The sequence below is a fragment of the Amblyomma maculatum genome, chromosome 10 (genome assembly GCF_055883805.1).
Source record: "Amblyomma maculatum isolate TAMU_Amacu chromosome 10, ASM5588380v1, whole genome shotgun sequence".
NCBI classification, from domain to species: Eukaryota; Metazoa; Arthropoda; class Arachnida; order Ixodida; family Ixodidae; genus Amblyomma; species Amblyomma maculatum.
Genome location: NC_139353.1, coordinates 126326198 through 126345885, shown reverse-complemented (window position 1 = coordinate 126345885; position 19688 = coordinate 126326198). Strand labels below are relative to the sequence as shown.

The following is a 19688-nucleotide window of genomic DNA, read 5'->3' as shown; positions in this document are numbered from 1 at the left end:
AATGTAAGCCTTCCGTCCAGTCAGGGGGGAAAGCACGTGTTGAGCGAAGAACAACTAAAGGCCACCTATAGTGTGTGCTTAGCAGTGCCGAACAACATGAGCGTTCTGAATGCCCAGAAAATGGTGGTTTTTGTTTCCAAAGACGATGTGGTGAAGAACGAAGTGTTTGTGCAAGGTGGTTCGAATCGCGGTGGAAAACACAGGTGACCCAGCCTCTCTGCTGAAGGCTGTTGACGCTAGTTTTGTTTGCGCGGGAGCCGGGCCTTTGGAAGAATTCCCATTCGAATCATCGCATAAGACCTTGACAGTATGGAATGAAACACTGTACAACAAGCTGCAAGGGCATTTCAGGCTCTGAAGAGAAATGCTGCATAAAATGCAAATACCTTAGGAAGCTTTTGATAAATCAGAGGAGCATAAAAAAGAAACAATAAATACGGCCAAGCTCTGCCAGGAAAATGAAAGCAAAAGTTGAAACAGTGCGCCGCCTCAGGACCAAGGTGAAAACTTTGGACAAGGTGATTTCACAACAGCAAGAGCAGAACAAAGTGACTGAAGAATCTGCAGTTCAGAAGAAGATTGACACGCTACCGCCTAAACAAAAGGCGGCTATCATGCATTGATTTGAAGCTGGAAAGCGCATGTCTCCCAAAGGTATGCGCGACAGCCAAGATTGGCTGCTGGAATGTGTAATCATGCACATGAAAAGCCCGCGGCTTTACGAACCGCGGAGAAAAAATACATGCTCTGCCCAGCCGAAGCTGCCTTAAAAATACCAGAGGCAATATGAGAGCAGCTTTAGATTCAATGCTCATGTTTTTTCAGGCATTAAGAAGAAGACAGAAGAAATGACTGATTTTGAGCGCCATGGGGCGCTTATAATTGATGAAATGAAACTTGCTGAAAACTTGGGTGTTGCAAGAGGCAGTGGAAAAGTTGAAGGCTTTGTGGACCTCGGTCCCTTTACTCCTGATTACGACAAAGCTGTCCCATGCGACCACGGGTTAATGGTAATGATTCAGTCACTGTCAGGCAGTGGCACCAGATTCTTGCTGTGTTCGCCTCTATGGGCAATGTTCGCCTCTATGGGCAATGTTAAAGCGCCATTGCTTTCGAAGATAATTCTGGAAGCGGTGATGCTAGCTGAGAACGCTGGACTAAGAGTTGAATATGTGACATCGGATGAAGCATCGTGGAATCGGGCAATGTGGCATCAATTTGGAATAATGGCAAAAGGAACAACTATTAAGCCATCAGCACCTCATCCCTGTGAATATAGCCATCAGCTATTTTTCATATCTTATTTCCAAAATTTGGTGAAATGTGTAAGAAAACGATTTATAAAGACAGGTTACAAGACTCCGGCAGGCCATGTGGATGTGAAACAAGTAAAGGCAGCCATGAACTGGACAAACGTGCTACAACACTCAAAGCTATGCCAAAGGTTAATGATGTGCATCTGAGTCCTAATAATCTTGAGAACATGAAAGTTAACTATGCTTTTCATCTTTTCAGTTCCGAAGTCCTACGTGGCCTCTTTTTCTACAAGATCGAAATTGACAAGCCCTGTGCATATCGGCAGCAGACAGAACGTTTTATTACATTCATGCAGAAGCTGATTGCTGTCATGACATCAAGACTTCCAGCCAGTGCCTAGAGGAGCAGGTCCTGAAAGATTCCCTGCTTTACGTCAACGAATCGGAAGCCATCACCGGCCCCACAAAAGCAGGATTTTTGTCATCAAGTACGGCAGAAGGATTGAAGGTGACCCTGAAAGCAACGTTAGAGCTTCTGACCTACCTAACAAAAAAGTGGGTTACAAGTACCTTCTAACGTCACGCCTAAGCCAGGATGCAATAATGAAGTTGTTCGGCATAATCCACCAATTTTCGGGATGCAATGACCATCCAACATCCGCACAATTTCTGACTGCAGTTAACTGCCTCAGCTTCAGTAATATAGTTAAAGCTCTGGACACAGGCAACTGCTCAGGGGGCGCACTCACGTCACTTGTAGGAACAGCTGAGGAAGCCAACCAAGTAGACGACTTCATTGGTGCAGGAAAAATAGAAGAAGCTTCCAGAGTACTGGAAACGTCATCCTTGTGCACCCTTAAGCAATACGGTAAGCAGCGATCATTCTTACCCGCAGCAAAACAGTGATGCCAGGCTCATATCTTATGTGGCTGGCTATGTACCCCGACGTAAATTACTGACAACAAAATGTCAGGACTGCTTTGAGCAGTTTCTGACATCAGCTGAGAACTCAGATGCAGCCCTGTCATCCTTCACTCATTTTTGCGACAAAGATGGACTTCTGTATCCCTCAAGACCGCTTTTTTCATTTGTTGAAGCTTCAGAAGACATTTTCACTATGTGGTTCAGCTGGAACAGCATTCAGAGAGACAGCTGCACTGACATTTTATATTGTATGCAAAATGTGCCCACTGTTGGCGGTGATGCTCACAAGGAATCCCTATCCAGCAATATAGTGACGTTCTTTGTTTTAACACGGCTGCACTTCTACATCAAGTCTCCCAACAAAGAAAGAACATCCACCCGAGAAAAGAAAAAACATCTGAAGATGCGCCGAACCACGTAACCAACACTAAATCAAGAATGCTTGCCACTCGTTCTGCCAAAGCCTTGACCTGCTGAATAAATTGAACAGTAGAGAAAAGGAAAAGTGGATGTACTTAGTTTTGTGTTTCCTTTGCATGAGGAGCACCATATGTCGGTCTTTTATTAAATTGCAAGTGTTTGCAGCATGCCAGCAATTCTAAATTCCAAGTAATGCATTTATATCCAAGTATCAGTGAATGTGCAGCTACCAAAAAATTAGTTACCTACAAGAGGCAACAAAAGCACGAAATTAACTACAATAAGATAGCTTTCTCAATATTACTGAACAATTTCGCGTTGACTATATATATTTCTGACATTCCATAGACGGCATCGCAAATTCACGGATTTACCGAATCAGAATCGCTAAGCAATGAAATGAACAAAACTAACAGCACTACAGCGCTCATATTTTAGTCTAAACATGTGGATAGAATGCATCGCATGACTTTATTATCAATGCATTAATACGCATCTGACAAAAAGACACTGCGACAACAGCAAAGTTGCCGCGATGCCCTAGCATAGTCACCGCCGCAGACCGCCGCTCCCGACCGACGTGTAAGCGTATTCCAGCGCCCCCTGAGCGGAGCATTCCCAAACTCCACGCGAGCGGCCGCGCCGTGCTGAAACTTCCCCTATTCCAGCCACTGTATTCCAACTGCAAACAAGGCTCATTTCACGTCTCGAGCAGAGTTGGAATGAGGCTTCGCACGGTGCCAGCAGAGACCGTAATTTTACTCCACAAATATTTATCAGTGCGATATAGCTCCGCAAGATAAGCCCAGTCGCGAGTCGAAGCCCATGCGCTTCCTTATGATCACAAATGTATACAAGTTGCACTTTAAAGAAGCAAGCATTTTCCTGAGTATCAGTGCAATGAGGACATGGAAGTAGATCAAAACCGCCGTAACAAACGAAAGGCACCTTTGGTACCTCGGCCAGATACAGATGACTTAGAGAGTAATTATGAAGAGAGATTTGCAAAAATAGACCAAAGACTAGCCAAAGTGGAGGAAACTATCCAGGAATTAATACCACAGCTTAACAAAGTAACTGACACAATGGAAAAGTTTCCGACTACTTTCGAAACTGTCCTGGCTAAACTCGACACGCTTACAACCAGGGTTAACGCACTAGCATCCCCTAGCAGTCTGATATCTGCAACGCCAAATGCAGGCTCTTTGCATCCCGCCCAAACAGCATTCTCACGCCCAGCTGACGGTGCTTCGGCGCGTCCGTCCCCCAGCAGCATTCTCCGACCCAGCGTATTGCAACCCGCGCGAGCGGAACCTTACCCGATACGCGATGGCTAGTACACCTGTTATAGCGTGGCAATGGAACTGCAGGGGATTCCGAGCCAAGCGCAAGGCTCTGGAATATGCAGTTTTGGCCCAAACAAACAGGCCGGTAGTCATAGCACTTCAAGAGACGAATACAGAAGTAAAGCTTGCAGGGTATACAGCATACAATGAGAAAGTGCCGGCTAAGTGCCGGCCGATCACAGCTACACTTGTACACCGTAATCTAACTGCAAACCAACTAGAGTTGGAAACACCGGAGGTCTCTCATACATTTATACAAATCCTACCGAACAAACGAACACAATCTCCCCTTTACATTCTAAACGTATATAGTCCACCTAAAGACAACAGCACGAAAATAGCCACACTCTTCCGTAAGGCGCATGTAGCCGCTCATAATGGAATGTTTCTGAGTGTTGGAGACTTTAGCGCACCCCATGGAGAATGGGGCTACTCAGTTAACAGTAGAAAGGGAACTAAATTATGGGATACAGCCTAGGGCATATCTTACTGGTCGACCCTGATAAACCTACGCGCATTGGTAACAGTGTAACCAAGGATACGTGCCCTGACCTTACCTTTGCCAGAAATATCCCCGATGCAAGATGGGAAAACCTAAATACAAACATAGGAAGCGACCACTATGTACTATGTACCACTTTCCGAGCCACGCATTGCAAAATGCGTCGCCAGGAAGTGAAGCACACGAACTGGGCGCCTTTAGATATGTCCGCTCGCAAAGGCCAGCGGAAAGTATAGTAGATTTAAGACAACGGACGGAGCGTCTGTTGCAAGACGCCGAAAACGCTTCAAAAACTGTTACCCTGGAGGACAGCAGTCCCAGTCCGGACGCTAAGCTAGTGCACATGATTGACGCACAAGGAAGTATCCTTGCTCGATGGCGTAAAAATAAGCACAACCGACGTTTAAAAATTCGGCTAACCCGGCTTGAAAAGGAACTCGAGCTTACTCGTTGGAACTTAGCCGAGAACAGTGGCATTTAAACTTGCGACCGCCTTAATGGGCAACTGGGCAACAAGAACACGTGGTTTTTACTTAGGCATTTACTGGATCCTACGAGAACTAAGGCAGATTCGCACAAGAACCTACATAGGATCTCGCAATCTTTCCAAGGCACTGACGAAGAGCTCATGACCACTTTAAAAGATAAATACATTAACACCTCCCAGGATATACCCACGCCAGATGGGTACTCAGGATTGGATAATCCTCGCATGGATAGCGTCTTTACCGTAGCAGAGATTAGGGCTGCTCTTAACCAAATTAACACCACCTCGGCACCTGGGGAAGATTTCATCACCAATAAGATGTTGCGCAATTTAGAAGACCAGTCAGTAGAGGCTCTCACGGACCTCTTCAACAGGTACTGGACTGAGGGCAGCGTCCCTGAGGAATGGAAGCACGCTAAAATTATTTTCATACCTAAACCGGGCAAAAGACTCGAGATGGGGAACCTCCGCCCAATCTCGCTAGCGTCATGTCTCGGGAAGGTAATTGAATGCGTTGTCTTAAACAGGCTCCTTATGCACACCGATGCGGAAGGCACGTTTCCCCCGTCCATGATTGGGTTTCGAGCAGGTCTTTCGACTCAGGACATTATGTGGCAAATTCAACATGACATTCTAGATACAAATCGCATAAGAGCCATGCGAACCATCCTGGAACTCGATGCGAGTAAGGACTTCGACAATGTGTCACACGCTTCCATCCCCAATCACCTCTCACAGTTAAACGTAGGCAAACGGACATACGACTGCATCGCTGCCTTTCTGAATACGCGTACGGCTACGCTCCATTTCGTTGACAAAGTTAGCGACAAAATTATACTAGGGACGAGAGGAACACCGCAAGGCGCCCTACTTTCACCTTTTTTCTTCAGCATCATTATGAGCGGCCTCCCGCGTCTGTTAGATGATGTCCCACACATACATCATTCCATATACGCCGACGACATCACCATATGGACCAATTCTGGCTCCGATGGAGATATTACAGAGTCATTACAACGAGCTATCGACACGGTACAGTCTTATGTGCAGGAAAAAGGCCTTAGCTGTTCACCGGCTAAATCAGAACTATTAGTTATAAGGAACAAACAAGCTTCACAGGTAAAACCAGATTCTCGAGAACCTATCCCGTTACACATTGAAAACCATCCGATACCCCCGGTAGCCACGATCAGAGTTCTCGGAATGTTGATTCAGAATAATACGCAGAACACAGAAGCCATACGCCGGCTACGCGTCACGGCGCACCAGATAGGTGGGCTGGTAGAAGCATTGCCACACATCGCAGGGGTATGAGAGAAGCCGACCTGTGCAGGATCATTCAAGCCTTTATGATAAGCAGAATCATGTACGCTTGCCCGTACTATCATCTGCGTCGTAGGGACGAACATGCACTTAATAGCATAATTAGAACAGCATACAAATCGGCCCTTAGCTTACCAGTATACGCTAACTCAGATCGACTACTGCAGTTAGGAATTTTTAACACGCTATCTGAACTAATTGAAGCCCATAAGACAGCACAAGTGACCCGCTTGTCACGCAGCCTTGCGGGACGCGTAATTCTCGACAAGCTCCACATACACCCCACTGAGGAGGTGTGCGCAATATCCCATTTATCGGCTGACATAACCAGTAGACTTGTTGCTAAACCAACAGCCAAAAACATGCTACCAGGTAGACATCATGCCCGCAGGAAGACAAGGGCACAGACCCTTGAGAAACGGTACGAGGACGATCCACAAGCAGTGTACGTGGATGCAGCTCAACACATCAAAACGGAGCATACGTGGCATGTATGGCCACTCCAAAGTCAACCTTCATTAACGCCATAACATTTCATGCTAGCTCCTTATGCGAGGCAGAGGAAGTAGCTATCGCACTGGCCATCGCGGATCCCCGCATCAAAACTATTCTAAGCGACTCAAAAAGCGCCGTTCAAAATTTCGCCAAAAATTCTGTATGCGCACTCGCGGCGCGAATTCTGCGCAACCGATCTCTCAATCACAACATCAATCTCGTATGGGCTCCGGCTCACGCGGGTAACTCCGGACACGAAGGCGTCGACCGTCTAGCCCGAGGCTTAACCAACCGGGAGACGGGATATCTATCGGGAATGGACGCGCCTGTCGAGGCACCGCGTACATACGCGGAGGTAACAAACTTTTATCGCGAGCTAAGATGCACGTACCCCGCTCCTCACCCCGACCTCGACCGGGCGCAAGCCACGACACTCAGACGCCTACAAACAAAGGCCATTTTTAGCCCCTACCGATTATCGTTAATTACGAACGGAGAATTCAATCCTGCATGCCGGCACTGCGGTGACGGGACGCAAGCCACTCAAGACCATATACTGTGGGAATGCGCCAGCAATCCCCCTCCAAAGACACTCTTGCCAGCGCCCTCAGCGGAGAAATGGGACAAGCTGTTGGCCAGCCCAAGAAACACTACGCTACTGGCCCTCGTCACGCGAGCTCAAGAGGTCGCTCCCGACTGGAGGCCACCCTAGACTCGCCCCAGCCCGAAATAATTCCTTTCATCTCGTGGCAATAAAAGTTGTTACCACCACCGGAAGCGAAGAACAGCTTTGGTATCCAAACACGTAAGTAACATCTACCTGAGAGGAACCTTTCTAATTAGGCAAACACTGATGAGAGGCTAAATGAGCTGCGTTATGTCTGGTTGAGGAAGGACTTAAGCGGAAGCAAGTAAATGGTTCCATTTACGTGATGTGCAAAGGCGAAATGGAAGCAAATTATTGCGACATAAGATCCGCTGTTAAATAATAAATAAATTGGTTCACAGGAAGGGAAAGGCGCAGTAACTGTCACACTTGCTCTGTGGACACCCGAACCGCGCCGTAAGGGAAGGGAGGGAGGTGGGAATGAAAGTGGAAAGAGAGAAAGAGGAGCCGTAGTGGAGGGCTACGGAGTAATTTCGACCACCTGGGGATCTTTAACGTGCGCTGACATCGCACAGCACACGGACGCCACTTCGTTTCGCCTCCATCGAAACGCAGCCGCCGCGGTCGGGTTCGAACCCGGGAACTCCGGCACAGTAGTCGGGCGTCTTACCACTGCACCACCCCGGCGGGGCAAGATCCGCTGTTAAGGGATAGTGTTAAGGGATAGGGTTTAGGCGACGCGATAGCAAGCACGCACACCCAATATTTTCATTCCTATTTGTTTTATATGTTTTCTCTTATAGCTGGCCGAGTAATGACGTCAAGGTAAGCTCCGACGTCGCTTGTTGAAACTAGATGCGTCCCAGAGCTTGTTCAGCGGAATGCACTTCGTTTTCAATGGAACGATGGGGAACGACACAGTGAAGGGTTCTACGTATAAGCATTTCCCTCACACAGAAATTTTTCTGTACTCTTCTGTTTTAAATACTCTCAACACCGATACTCGGCATAAAAAAAAGGCCTTTCTATTATGAGCACTTTGACACCTTTGTGCACTGCATTTCCAATTTTTTTATTTATTTAGTTCAATTAATTGGTCAATTACACAATCTAAATCTTTAATCGGCATTATCGAGCTTTGGGCTTTCATTCGGAGTATTTTGACACATTCCATTCGCGTCTTTTTCAGTTTTCAGTTTTTCAGTTATTTCACTTCACTAATTGATCAATTAAACATTTCTTATTCCATTCGCGTCTTTTTCAGTTTTCAGTTTTTCAGTTATTTCACTTCACTAATTGATCAATTAAACATTTGTTATTAAATTATGAATTGGCTTCTCATTCAGAGCAAATTGACAACTCTGAAGAACTATTATCCTATTGTTTCATATCTTCAATTATTCCACTAATTACAATGATATCGTGAACTAGCTGTCTCCTATAACACATCAATCAAGCATCAATCACTAGACTCACAACTTACCATGATACGATAGTTCTATGCAGGCTACGATTTTTGCCAACAAGCGGTGCAGCCATCTACATCTACCACTACGACGCCGACGGCGTTTCTAACGAACGAGCTCTATAAGCTACCACTTGATATAAAAGGGGCGCTTTGTGAGGACTGGCGCAGAAAAACGATTTTCAGCGGAGTTCGATGCGCGGAAGCACGAGCTTTACCTTACAACACCGCCACCAAATTCACCAAAAGCACAAGCACACAACAGCTAGGCGTGATTTGGAAAGACACTGTCTGCAGATAAGCATCAATACACAAGAGTCCCTCGATTGTTGGCGCGATCGAATCCCGGCCTCGGCGGCCGCTTTTCGGTGGAGGCGAAAAGCAAGGCGCCCGTGTGCTGTGCGATGTCAGTGCACATTAAAGAACCCCAGGTGGTTAAAATTTCCGGAGTCCTCCACTACGGCGTCTTTCATAGTCTAGTAATACTCTTGTTTGGGCGAGTTGGTTCATCTTTGAAAGGTTACGTATTCTTGCGCAAAGAAGACGGGACACAAAAAAGGCACATATACGACATGTACGGAGCGCAACTTCCAACTGGTTGTAATTTTGAAAAAGCAGATACATTTATACCGGCACTGAGCAAACACAAGAAAAATAAAAAATAAAAATAGAAATAGACGCACTGCCCACGTAGCATCCCGCCGCCAAGAGTTCCGCCAGATAGCAAAAGTGTAAAACAGATATCCTTCGCTATACAGTAATCAAATACAAGAAAAGGCCACGACACGGATAAAATGGAAGATGAAGCATGAAGTGAACGATGAACATATAACATTTCTTAGCAAAAGCAGTGTCAAGGAAATAAAAACAAGTAAAAAGAAAACAAAAATGAAAATCTCGGACAATGCATAAAAATTGCTCATCGTAGCAAAAGCAGTTTCAAAAAGTAAGAAATAACTAGATGCAGAACGGTCAGAACAAGGCAAAACACGGTGGGGAAAAAGCTTATCTAACTAAACAGCAAACGAAGGCTAGGTCAACCCACCAAAACTAAGGTGACCCAGTCGAAAAAAACTACAGAACTGTGTCAAAAATACGACAAAATATCCTGTGGTTCTGTCGTAACCATCACATTTTTCTGTAGTTCCGTAGATCTTAGTATATTTCTGTTGTCTGTAGTTCTGTAGCACTTTTCTGTTGTAACTACAGAAATTTCTGATGTTACTACAGAATGTTCTGTTGTCACAACAGGTGCCCCGTCAAAAGCCGCACAGAAATTCTGTCGTAACATCAGAAAATTTTCTGTAGTTTTTTCTGACTGGGGAGGCAAACAAGAAAAAAAAATTCACACGTATATGTGCCTTTTTTGTGTCCCGTCTTCTTTGCGCAAGAATACATAACCTTTCACAGTCTGAGTTGCTTTGGGACGTTAAACCCCACAAACCACGAACCATGATTGTTGGCACCAAAAATCCTCAATCACAAACAAAACCCAAGTGCCAAGTAGGTGCGTGGCACTACTTAACCATTGTACATCAGCACGTCAAGCACAGCGAACCTTCGCCGCACTGCCAGACGGACCGGCTTCAACTAATGCGATTCGAAGCAAACGCGCGGCGCAGCCGCGTCCTCAGCTTTCCTTACAGCATATTCAGAATTGAACGAAAACAAGAACAATGTACCTCTACAATGCACTGCTTTGCGGCCGAAATGTCTCGGGTGGGATTATAGGGGGAGAGAAAGACCGCGAAACACGCTTGAAGGCGAGCGCCAAGGTGCGGAGGTGAGCACGAGCTGCTTCACGACGCGGCGCGCAGCTCAGAGGCGAGGTCCAGGGAGCACCACGAGTGCATGTCTGCTGTCCGTGAAGGCCAAGTTAAGGGCGCGCGAGCGACACACGACTGCTCACTCCGGAGTAGCACACGTTTGTGCAACGCAGCCTAGTGACGGCCGCCATGTCCGCAAGTGATACGCCCCTTTCACTGTCTTAATCCCTCACTGAGTGCATCTATGCGGCCGCTCCGGCCTCTCAGTATTCGTCGCGTGATACGGGTGTCACCACTTTCTCTTCCTTTTTTTAAGTTGAAAGGGAGACGCGTGGGCAGAAAGAGAGGGCGGCTTATGCTGCATCTGTGCGACCGCTCCGACTCCTCAATGCTGAGCCGCACGATGCGCATGTCGCCATCTTCTCTATAATAATAATTGGTTCGCAGGAAGGGAAAGGCCAGTATCTGTCACACTTGTTTCTGTGGATATCTGAACCGCACCGTAGGGGAAGCGAAGAGGGTAAGAGTGAAAGTGGATAGAGAGAAAGAGGAGCCATAGTGGTTGGCTACGGAATAATTTCGACCACCTGGGTATCTTTTAACGTGCACTGACATCACACAGCACACGGACGCCTCTTCGTTTCGCCTCCATTGAAACGCAGCTATCTACACTTCAAGTTCACGAAGAAAGAGATTGAGCAGCTTCGGACACGGGTGAAATCCGTGACTGCGGCTAGTAGCACTAAAATGGAGAGGTTCGACTCTCCTTGGAGAAACGTTCACTACCGTTAGTTGCAGCCACAGTCGCTGCTTCTACCGCGCTTGGTGGCCTTGCCGGCTGGATTTTATACTGCGAACCAAATTTTGGTTTGACGCAGGCCTCCTCTACGGCAGCTCTTTCTATCTTTGCTCAGTTCTTCCTCTCGTTCCTTAAGTCGCTGTTTAGGTGTCCACCCAAAATTGCGTGAGATTCAGCACCTTTCCCTTTGCAGCACACTAAGAAATGAATTTGTATGAATGATAACAGGACTACCATCGTTACTCCTCCTTTCTGGAACTCCCCTGATGGGGCTGGGACAGGTAGGTACCACCGCTTGCGGCGGGGGCTAGCCTGCCATTGAATTTTTATTTGTTGTAGGCTGTCATCAGCCACCGCTTCAGTGGCGGATGGTGATGGTACGAAGTTTATTCAGTGAAGGCTAAAAAAATAAAATTATGTTGCCGGCGTTCCGTGGGTGGCCTTCCGGCTGCTGGTCGTGGCCTCCAGGTCACGCCTGGCGGCGAGTTCCGCTGCCCAGGTCGTAAGCCGCTGTTGAATATGCGGCTCCGAGCTGGCCAAAGCAACCTCCAACAGCTGCGGGCTGTTTATTTGCCAGGAGACGGGGGGACAGTGCGCCGGACAAGAGTAAAGAATGTGAGCATAATCTGCTCGGGGAGAGCTGCAAAGCGTGCACTGGGGCGAGAACGCACCGGGGTGAATAAGGGCAAGGCGTGCAGGGGAAAGGAAAGTGTGGGCCTGTAAATGGCGCCGCATACTCTGTTCGATTTTAGATAGGGTCTTGTGAGGGGGAGGGAGGGATAATCGGGAGTTGCGGTAGTGGAGGGTGAAGTCATGGAAGGTGAGGAGGGAGTCACGCGTGTCCATCCCGGGGTGGAGGGGGCCAGCTTGATCGGTCATCTCGCGAGCGATAGAATTTGCCGCCTCATCTCCAGGGTGTCCCGCGAGAGCCGGAACCCAAAAGAGTTGGATAGATCGGGAAGGGGGGGAGGAGTGCTTAAGGATATTGAGCGCAGAGGAAGAGACTCTACCCTTTGCAAAGTTGCGGACTGCGGTCTTAGAGTCACTAAATACGAAAAAGGGCTGGTGTGCTGACAATGGCGAGGGCTGCTTCCTCTGCGGCAGTGGAAGTGAGAGCATGGATAGTGGCGACGGAGAGGGGGGTTCGTGTGTTAGAAAATGGCCAGGGCATAGGCCGGATGCGAGAAGTAGGGTGCCGCATCAAGAAACACGGCGTCAGACCGTGTACCGTACTGGCACCAGAAGGTGGAGGCGCGGGCAGATCGGTGAGCTGCATGATGCTCAGGGTGCATGTTCTTGGGAAGGGGCTTGACAGTTAGCTATAGAAGAGGGAGCTGGACAAGGGATGGGAGACACAGATAGGGGAGACAGGGGTCAAGCGAAGGGAAGTAAGAATGGCTCTGCCAGGGGGGGTGCGAGATAAACGATCGAGTTGTGCCACGCGATGGGCCTCCATAAGTTCTGAAAGAGTATTGTGGACACCCATCGCCAGTAGAGGAGAAGTGGGGGTGGAAGTGGGAAGCCCGAAAGCCGACTTATAGGTATGGCGGATGAGACACTTGACCTTGTCTTCCTCGACACGAGACAGAAAGAGGTAGGGGAGGGAGTAGACAAGGCGGCTTAGCACAAAGGCCTGAACAAGATGACGGAGGTCGCGCTCGCATGCCGTAATGTCGGTTAGCGACCCGTCGGATCAGCCGTGCCGTCTGCTGGACAGTGGTAGTAAGGCGGGAAAGGACAGTAGTGTGTTTGCCATTGGATGGGAGAAAGAGACCGAGTATACGGATGCAAGAGACAGAAGGTATGGGATGTCCGTCGAAAGTGACCTTAGGGTTAGGAGATGAGGTTGGAACTATGCCTCCAGCCAGGAGGAGCAGGAGCTCCGACTTGGACATGGAAGAAGCTAGCCCGACCATGCGACATAATCGGCGACCATTTTAGCGCCCGCCTGGAGAGCGGCTTTAATCTCTCGAGGATTCCCGGTAGTCACCCTGAGGGTGTTATCATCAGCGTAGTAAGCATGGGAGAGGTTAGGAAAGGTAGCTAAAGTACGTGCCATAGGAAAAAGGGTGATGTCGAAGAGAAAATTAGAGAACAGAACCCTGGAGGGTACCTCGATTTCCAAGAGGGAAAGCGGGAGAGGAGAGGGTGCCGATTGAGAACTCAGCCATGCGATGGGCAAGAAAAGCCTTGATGTAACAATGGGTTCGGGAAGCCACGTTAAGGGTAGAAATGCGTCTAGGATGGCGGTATGGAAGACATTGTCAAATGCTTCCGTCAAGTCCAGTGCCATGATCGCGCGAGTGCGCTTGGCGTGAAGAGGGTGAAGGACCTCTTCAGAGATCTGGAGCATGACATCCTGTGTAGAGAGGGATGGGCGAAAGCCGCACATCGAATCGGGGAAAAGATGGTTGTCCTCAAGGAAGCTCTGCAAGCTGTCCAGAACGACGTGCTCAAAGAGCTTACCGAGACAAGAGGTGAGGGAAATAGGACGGAGATTTTGAATGTTTATGGGTTTGCCGGGCTTGGGGATGAAGGTTAACTTAGCGTGGGTCCACTCAGAAGGCAGAGTGCCTTCGTGCCAATATTTTTTAAAGAGGTCCGTAATGGCCTCTAGGGATGATGTGTCCAGGTTTCCAGGTTACGGAGGGCCTTGTTAGAAATTTGGTCTGCTCCTGGTGGGGAAGTGGTGCGGAGCTTATGTAGCGCCGCACAAACCTCCCCAAAGGGGTATCTGCGTCAAGCGTAGAATTGATGGTGCCGATGTAAGAAGGGAGGGGGGACGGAGGGGAAGTGCAGAGATAGCGATATCGGAGTGCAAGAAAGAAATCGGAATTGGACAGCAGTGAGGATTGTAGGAGGCGCGTCACATCCCAGCATTGCGTGGGCTTGGTATGCGACGGTTCAAGGAGGATACGTAGGAGCGCCCACGTTTCCCTCAGCCCGAGGTTACTGGTCATGCGGTCGCGGTCGCAGGTCTGGCCCCACTGCTGCCGGGTGAGATATGAGCAGTGCTCCACAATTTCCATACCCAGGCGGGCAAGGCGGAGGTGTAGTGAGCGGTTGTGTTTTTGTGAAAGACAGCGGCGGTGCAGGGAATGATGCGCCTTCCATAGATGAAGGAGGCGGCTGTAGCCGTGGAGGAGTGAAGGGGGTAGGGACGGTATAGAGGTGGCGTATGAAACATCTTTGAGCAAGGTGGCAGTCCATTGAGAAAGGCCTGAGATGGAGGTGGGGGCATGTTGCCGTGAGTGGCAGAACCGATCCCAGTCGACTACTTGCTCAGACGTTGGCGGGAGGATAGGCTAGGAAGAGAGAAAGAGATGGATAGGATATAGTGGTCGCTACCGAGAAAGACCCAGGTGTTTGTCCGCGCTGCGTCCCCGGTGGTTTTGCAGATGGAAAGGTCCGGATTAGTGTTGCGTTGGACGCTGGAGCCGATGTGGGTTGGGTCAGAAAAATCATTGAGGACGGATAACTGTTTGTTCTGGACAAATGTCCACAGCGCGAGACCTTTCCTACAGTTCCCCGGATAACGCCAGCTGACGTGATGTGCATTGAAATGCCCAAAAAATGAGGAGCGCGTTGCGATGTGCGCGGGAAAGGACTTTGCGTAGAAGGAGGAGGAGAGGAGCTGAAGGCATACGAAGAGGGCTGTAGACATTAAGAACAAAGAGACTGGCGTCCTGTCACCGCCGGGGGAGGAATTCTAGGAAAAGGTGCGTGCACTCTGGAACGTCGAGAGGATGCTCTATCGCCGTGTAGTTGCGGTGAACCAGAGTTGCAATGTTCGGAGGGGATACGGAAGGATGATGGAAAGCAGTGAAGTCGCGCAACTTAACTGGGGAGAAAGTTCCTTGGAGGGCGATTAAAGCGGGGAGATCTGAGGGAGGGATGTTCTGGAGGTGGAGCTGCAGCGCGTTCCACTTTCCGCAGAAACCACGGCAGTTCCACTTCCAGAAATTAGGCCGTGAGGGATGTGTGGCCATCACGAGGCCAGGGTGCCCCTGCTGGCGCAGGGGATTGGGAGATGAGGAGGAGGGGAGGAGCGATGACACCATTAAGGTCGTCTGGACAAGTTCGGCTTCGTGGGCACTCTGGCGGGCCTCAATTCTGGTTACGCGTTTGTTAATTTTTTCCATCCATTTCTGCGTGTCGGTACGCAGGGCAGAAATGATGCGTTGCTCATGGGCATCAAGAAACGAGGCTGTGTAGCGGATGATGGCCTCCACCTCTGCGGTGGATGTGGGCTGGTTGGGGGATCACCTCTTTTGTGGAGGGGTGCGGGAAGGGGAGGTGGCGCGGGAGTAAGTATTGGAGGAGATGGACATGAGGGCGGGAAGGGGCGGTGGGGGCATTTGAGTGACAGGTGGTGGGGGGCATTGTGGAGAAGGGGTTGGGAGTTGGGGGTGCCCTAACAACACCTCCAGCTGTTGTTTTAGCAGGGTGATCTCCCTGTTTTGGGCAGTGACTTGAGGTTTGAGCTCTTTTTCGGGGTCGAGGGTGGGAGGCTGCAAAGGCCGGCTCACCTGGGAAGACGTCGATGGGGTGCCTTGGCTCGGAAGTGGTGGAAAAGAGACGAAGCGGCGGCGGGGGCTGCGTTCTTAGCGGGTCCGGGAGTTGGACCGCTGGCGAGGTCTAGACGGGCGGGAGTCTTCGGTGGAGGGTTTTGATTGCGGTGGGGTGGATGATGTTGACTTAAGGCTGGAGTTGGTTGGAGAGGAACCGGTCAGCGCGTAGCGAAGTCCACATTGGCGGGATCCCGTGACATGTTTGCCTTGGTGTGTGCCTTGGCACAAGATGCATTTAGGTGTGCAGTCGGAGGGCTCCCGAATCTCGTGCACGGCTCCACAGCGAATGCAGCGTCCGGATCTGGGAGGAGTGCATACGTCGGAGCGATGGCCGTAGCTCCAACAATTGGTGCAGGCTTCGGCCTTGCGGCGGAAAGGGTGGCAGATAAAAAGGCCGCAGTTGAATACCACGGTGCGGGGTAGTTCTTTTGTGCCGACGAAGGTGATCAGGATGGACTGCGTACGTCCCATCTGTCTTGCATCGGCAATGGTGTAGGTGTTGCTAGGGTTCATAGCTTGAAGGTCTGCTATGATCTCCTCTTGGCTCTGTTTGTCCACGGCGTTGTAGACTACGCCGCGGAGAGCGTTGTCAGGAGCTGCAACATAAGCGCAAAGGGGATACGAATTGGTTGCGAGACGCAACTCAGATGTTCGGACATATAACCGGGTGCGTTGGTCTGAGGGTGAACTAACAGTGAATGATTTGTTGTATGGGTTGATACGTACGTGATCCTTGGCACGGGCGTTGGCATAGTCAACTTTGTCGATGGCACAAAGTGAGGTCAGGAGGGCCCCATTGGTAGTGGTGCGGAGGTCGAGGCCGCCGCCGGGGCGGAACACGATCTTGTCATCTTCTTGTGGAAGTCGAGGCAGGGGGACATGGTGACGTAATCTAGGAGTCTTCAGTGATGGCGGGGGCGCTATGGCGGACTTGAGGGGGTCGCTTTGAGGAATAGCGCCTCCTCTAGGGTAGGCCGAACGCTGGGCCTTAACAGTTCGGGCCCAGCGGGGGTCGTCGTCAAATTTGTCTGGAGTGATGGACGTACCATCGACTTGGTTCTCCATGTCAACGTCTTCGAGGCTACAGCAGCTGCAGCGATGGCTCAGCGGCCGCAGGGCCGGCGTGAGACGCAGCTCTGCGCTGCGGACGAAGCGGTGCCACGCTGAGCGTCAGGCTTAGCTCGGTTGCTTCGTGGCGGGTCAAAGATGAGGTCCTAGTCACCCAGCGGTCGGTCGGATGAAGGCAAATAAGGTGTCAGGTGAATCCTTACACCTCCACGGGCTTGCTCACAAACATAGGTGAGTATCCGAGGCGAAATATGAAATCCAGATCTGAAAAATACGGATCCCATGGACGACGGCTGTTGTTGCGGCGCGCGTCTTCCCCTCCCTCTTCTTTTCTTTTCTTCTCTATTTTCTCTTCTGTCCACACGAAACAGCGGAGGTGGCTCAGCTATAGAGCCAGTGCAGGCCCGTGCATTTTCTTTTCCTTCTTGCTACAGCCACAACAACAACAACACTCCTCCTTTCCGGTGGAGCTTGCGCATGGCGTACGAAAGTTCATGGGAGTAATGGTTTGAGATGGCATAGGTCGTCGGTACCAATCCCTAGCGTAAAACAGGATTTTATACAACTAGTAAGTTATGCTCTGCAACACGCTGAATCGTTTGATACCACTCCGATACGTCTTCATCAAATAGGCGTGCCACAATTGTTTTATACGAGTGGGGGTGGTGGTGCTAAGTGGTCTAACCACGATAGTACACCGTGCTCGATGGTTCTCAAACCGGAGGATATATAAAGGAACGAAGAGGAGGGCACTGCGATTGCCATAGAAGAGGGAGAGAGAGAAGGAGTGAACTTTAACTGTTTAACAGAATAGCGTGGGTGATTTCCTCAGTCCATGATACCATTGGCCTGGGCTGTCTCCCGGGCCCTGGGGAGCAGGCTGCGCTGCTCAGAGAGACCCCTGTGGGCCAGCTCTGCCTCCCACTCCGCTTGGCTGAGAGCTCGAGCTTTACATTTTTCTAATTGTTCTTTGCAGTTCCATACCATGTGAAGGATGTCGAGACTTCACTGCATGCAGTGCATGTGTTATTTTTGAATTTTTGGGGCCAAATTTTGTGCGACTTTGCAAGGTTTGAAATTTCCTAGACTGTATGTTCCTCCAGGTTACTGCCTTCTGTCTACTGAGGTCTTTCTGCGGTTCTGCGTATCGTTTCCATTCTAATTTGAAGTATTGTATTAGTTCCTCGTATGTGAGAGGGGTTGAAAGTTCTGGCGCAGCTGACGCAGGTGCCCGGAAAGTATGCCCTCGGGCTATCCTGTCGGCAGCCTTGTTGCCGTCGATTTCCTCGTGTGCCGGTATCCGCATGATTGTGTTCTTCATGTTTCCTGTCTTTTTTTCCTGCTCCATTATTCGGCGTGCTTGTTAGCATACGCGCCCCAGGAGGAAGGCACGACAGGCCTTTTGTAATCGCTCAGTATTATGTGTTTTCTACCTTGGCTGCTGGCGTGTTTAACTGCAGGGGCGATTGCAACTTCCTCTGCATCTTCTATGACGTACTCATATTGGATTCGTCGTTGATTTCCTTTTCCGCAGCGCTAATTATTTTGGATCCAGAAGATTTTAATACCATCATCTTCGTGAAAGTATCAGCATTCATCGGATACCGGACTTTTTATCAAAGACGCGTCATTCATCGAATTAACAGACTTCCTGATTCACCGTTAAAGGAGACGCTAGGCCGAAGCGAGCACCGGGCTCGCTAGGCGTAGCCAGCCGCACTTCTGCCCCGACATAGAGTGTTCAACCGCCGCTTCCGTGCATAACACCCAGGTTTCACCGATGGGCGCACAAGTACCAAGAGATGAAATTACCCCCGAGGAATTTGAACACTCGCTCAGATGGCTGCATATCGGCGGGCACAAGAGCCCACCACGCCTGCAAGGAACGCCGGGTGAGTCGACTTCTCAACCTGATGCACCGAGCTCTCAGAAAAACCCTAAATTCAGCAAGAACGTTACGACCGCAGTTATTCGGGTGACTCGATTGCCCGCCATGCCAGCAGAAGCTATTAAAATCGTCGCGGGTCCCCGCGAAGTGCTCGATATTTCCAAGGCAGGAGCTGCATGCGTAACTACTGCCATCATGGCGGCAGCAGGAATTGAGATGCCAGATCAAGCTGAAGATATGGAGTGTCCCAATGCTCAGCAGAACATTATAATGGTCAGCACTCCGAGCTAAGAGCGAGCGGAAAAGTATGCTCGAATTCAAGCTATTGTGAGCCTTCCATGAATTGTCTTTAATTTCTACATACCCTGAGCTTCTCTCAATTCTACATATCAACGTCATCGTACCGCGGCGCCGGCACGCGACTGGGTTCGTGATCGGATTTAAACGCTAGACAAGGCATCGCTGGCCTTGCCGTCACGACCTTGCCGTCTCAACCTAGCCTTCTTTCCCACTATTAATGTCCAATGCAACACTACCAAATGAGTGCTTATGGAACGGCCGCGCCCACGCCACACTCAAGGGCGTGATCATGGGCACATCGCTCAAAGACAGAGAAGCTTATATAATGCAACAGATATATCCGAGTACCACCCCCTCGCCGCGGGTGCTAAGCGAATCTGGAATACGACGACAGTCATCGTAGTGTTCAACGGTGTCAAGGTTCCTAAGTATGTGCGATACGGTTCCACGCTGTACCCGCGTAGTCTACAA

At 49.7% G+C, this 19688-nt stretch overlaps 1 pseudogene; it reads left to right on the top strand.

Annotated features, from left to right (window-relative positions):
- Window positions 1–1435: 1435 nt before the first annotated feature.
- Window positions 1436–19208, top strand: LOC146177419 (uncharacterized; annotated as a pseudogene).
- The last annotated feature ends 480 nt before the right edge of the window (window positions 19209–19688 follow it).